The sequence below is a fragment of the Corvus brachyrhynchos genome, unplaced genomic scaffold (assembly GCF_000691975.1).
Source record: "Corvus brachyrhynchos isolate BGI_N302 unplaced genomic scaffold, ASM69197v1 scaffold5, whole genome shotgun sequence".
Taxonomy (NCBI): domain Eukaryota; kingdom Metazoa; phylum Chordata; class Aves; order Passeriformes; family Corvidae; genus Corvus; species Corvus brachyrhynchos.
The window spans coordinates 7,390,614-7,394,126 of record NW_008238321.1 but is presented as its reverse complement, the minus strand read 5'-3'; the positions used below and the strand labels follow the sequence as shown (position 1 = coordinate 7,394,126).

At 50.6% G+C, this 3,513-nt stretch overlaps 1 protein-coding gene across 1 annotated transcript in view; it reads right to left on the bottom strand.

Annotated features, from left to right (window-relative positions):
* The window catches only part of RNF216 (ring finger protein 216), a 75,885-nt gene extending 72,813 nt beyond the window's left edge, over positions 1 to 3,072 (bottom strand). The window contains exon 1 of the mRNA XM_017734088.1: positions 2,948 to 3,072. The gene's annotated coding sequence lies outside the window, so the exon portion shown is untranslated. The remainder of the gene's footprint in view (positions 1 to 2,947) is intronic.
* Between the last annotated feature and the right edge of the window lie 441 nt (positions 3,073 to 3,513).

Below are 3,513 nucleotides of genomic sequence, written 5' to 3'. Positions count from 1 at the left end.
TAAAGCCCAATGCTTTTCCCATTTAATCAGGCACTGACAGCTCCCCTCATGAACACAGGGAGGGAACCACAGTGGAGCTGGTAATTAGGAGAGAGGTGTCATTCAGAAGGAATATAATTTCCCATCCTCAGGAATTAAGCTTTCTCAAGGATCATTATGAATTTAAAACCACTGCAAGCCCTTAAGCACTGACCCAGAGGAAAAACATCACTCCTGAGACAGTCCAAAATAAACCTGAAATGCTATAAAAGTGACACGAAGGCTGCTGAGAATGAGATTATCCCAGCTCAGTGAGACATTCCTTATTATCTCTCATCTCAGTGCTTCGGCAAGGATAACTCATTCAAGCCACCAGGATGCTGCTAAGTGGCTTTTTCCCCCCCCCTCTCTTTTTCCTGTTTTCTCTGCCTACCCCTCCCTGATTTCCCACTTGCAGTAACCTGCTTAAAAACAAAACCACTCTGGACTGATCTTGACCAGCCCCTTATTCAGCTCCATTTCAAACACAGGAACTCCCAGCCTGTACACAAATAACCTTATCTCCTGAGCTGCTACTGGGAGACAGCTGCTGTCCCCAGGCAGCTGTGTGCTTCACACCTTCTGCTGTATTTAAAAAGGCACCTATCCCACTGGGATAGAGCCTACTGAGAGTAATCCCAGTTACATGAAGCAGCTTGAAACTCCACCATCACTTCAGTAAACACACAGGCTTTGGAGACTATTAATGCCTCGTTTTTAAGTAGTTACAATGATGCCCAAATGCAGTAATTTAAAGGGAATCTTAAAATATATCCAGATCAAATCCATCTGCAAAAAAACCCAAAAAAAACAACCCCAAACTTCCAGTGAGAGGAATTAGTGGTGCAGCTCTGACTGTCCCAGAAAGAATGCAGCCAGTGGCAAGCCCCAGCACCGCCAGTGCTCAGACACAGTAAACCACTTGCAATGGCTTCAGAAAGATATAAATACAAATAAGACACCCATTCCAAATTAATGAATGGGAGCTTCTTCCAGCAGGCACAAAACAACACCCGAAGGGCTCCACATTACTTGCACTTGGGTTTGTGCTACTCCGGGTTGCTAATCAGCGCCTGGCCCCTGGGATATGCTTCCTGTCTCTCTCCAGCTGCGCCACAGGAATTGTGTGTTTGCCCCACCTATTTTTGCCACAGGACTTTTTAGTGATTTGTGTCCAATTTCAAAGCACAAGACTCGCCGGCGGCAGGAACGCCCACTGCATTCTCAGGCAGACAAAGCACTGGGCTACCCAGGAATTTCGACTTCCGAGGCAGCTCCTGAAACTCCAGCCCAGGAACAGGCCACCAGCCCCCTGCTGGAACCCAGACTGTACCTTCTCACCAGTAACACCTGCCCCAAGTGCTATTCTAGGAGCTGCTATTCCTGCCCTGACTGCCTGCAGCCAGGCCAACCAGAAGGAAAACATCCTAGGAAGCAAGAAAAAGAGATGGAAGAAAGCCTGTTACCACAATGCAGCACCTCCAAGCAGGCTGAATGTCTACAGATCTTCAGGAAATCTGTCTGAGTCCCTTCCCAAGTCTTGGTGTTCCAGGCACAAACTCCTGTCAAGATGATTGTTTATTAACATCCAGTCACACCATGAAGACACCCAGCACATGAAATCTATTAACGTGTTTACAGTTGCAGAAGGCCTGATGTAAGGCAGCAGAATTTTTGCACAGCATTCATCCTAGAAATTAAAAGCACATATTAAAGCTGTAAATCCCACAGTCCTGGAATTAAAAACTGCCCATGCAATCCTACTAGTCCTAAAGAAAATAGGTTCTATTACATGGTTTGAGCTGCACATTCCTACAGCCCTGTACCTGTTCAGGGATGTACCAGAACCTGCTCAAGATTTGGGTCTGCAGAATGATAGATCTCAGATTTCCTACCTCACCTTCCAAGTATGCTGCTGGAGGAAAAACCCTCATGCCATCCTCTCTGAAAGCAGCAAAGGCCAGTCTAAATGCCTGACGGGGGACACCTGCCTTTCCCTCCACTGCTACCACTGGAAAACAGCTCCAAAGTGCATCAGGTGGGTGAGCAGAGATTGTTAAGAAAGAGGAACCAACCTCCACAGAAACAGAATAAAGAAACAGAAATCTGCCCACAGGTCTTAGGACCAGGACTGGCTGTGCCTCTCAGCCACCAAGGCACTCAGTGATTGCCTCCAGAACTGCTGCCTGAAGCAAAGCAAGAGCCTGCTGTTCCACAGGGCAGGCAGGAAGCTGGGAAAGAAACACAAGAAGGAATGCTCTGAAAAGCACATGGACATCAAGCTTTAGTCCCTCAGCATTATACCTGGATGATGGAAATAAAAGTGCACAGCAGCAACATCAGCTTTCCTCTTTCAAAGCATCAGAGGTCTCAGGACAATGACCAAACTGTAAGAAACTGAACAGAAACCTCAACAACTAAACTTATTTGTAGGAAAACCACTGTTCTAAGTATCTGGCAGTAAGACTCTACAGTAAGGTATTGGAAGACACTCAAAGACAACGCTCCAGGTCATAAAGCACAGGTGAGATGAAAGGAAAAACCTCCCAGGCTGGACTCGCAGGTGCAAGCAGCCGTTATCCACCCAGGGTTCCAGCCAGCACAGCTGCAAAGACAGGGGACCCAGGAGGTGATGGCAACTCTTTACACCAATCTACATTTTGCCCAGCCCAAAGCACTGCCCCGGGCGAGTTCACACTCATCTCTTCACACACACGCTGGAGTTCCCCACAGCTCTTCAGCCTCAGAAGACTTCGGTGGGATCCCGGCCTGCCTTCAACCATCTGGGGAACAAGGTCAGCTCCAGAAGCAGAAAAACCCATTACATAAACCCAGTGTACATTAACACTTCCAGGCTGTGCTCTGTCTGCCACGCGGAGCCGGCACTCCGCTCAATAGCGACGGGAACGAGGGAGGGGCAGCGGGTTTTTCCCTCAGCTCTGGGGACAGCTGTGTTTGGGGTTTCTTTCCTGCAGCGGCTCCCACAGCAGATGCCTGAAATGTCGAGATGTCCCAACAGCACCGAGTGCTCCCACACTGAACAGGGGTCAGAAGAGAACAATCTTTTACTCTCCTCTCCCCACCAGCTCCGGCGCAGGGTTATCCCGCCTACAAACAGCATTAAGGAGCCCCCGGAGAGCAGCGCCTGTCCCCGGGTGCGGGGGGACACAGGGGTGGTACACGGAGGAGAAGGGACCCCCTGACCCCGGGGAGGGGGAGAAGGGACCGGCCCTAAGGGGATGGATGGGGGAGGGAAAGAACCCAGTCCTGAGGGAAGCTGGAGGGGGAGGGGGTGTCCCAGATCCTGAGGGAAAGCGAGGAGGAAGGACTCGGCCCTAAATCAAAGTGGAGGGGGACAGGGGGGACGGACACGGGAACGACGACACGGGGGACCCGTCCCTGAAGGGAAGCGCTGGGGGGGCGGGGGGGAACGACCCGTCCCTGCCGGGAAGAGAGAGAAGGACCAGCCATAAAGGGACGCGGGGGGAGGGGGAG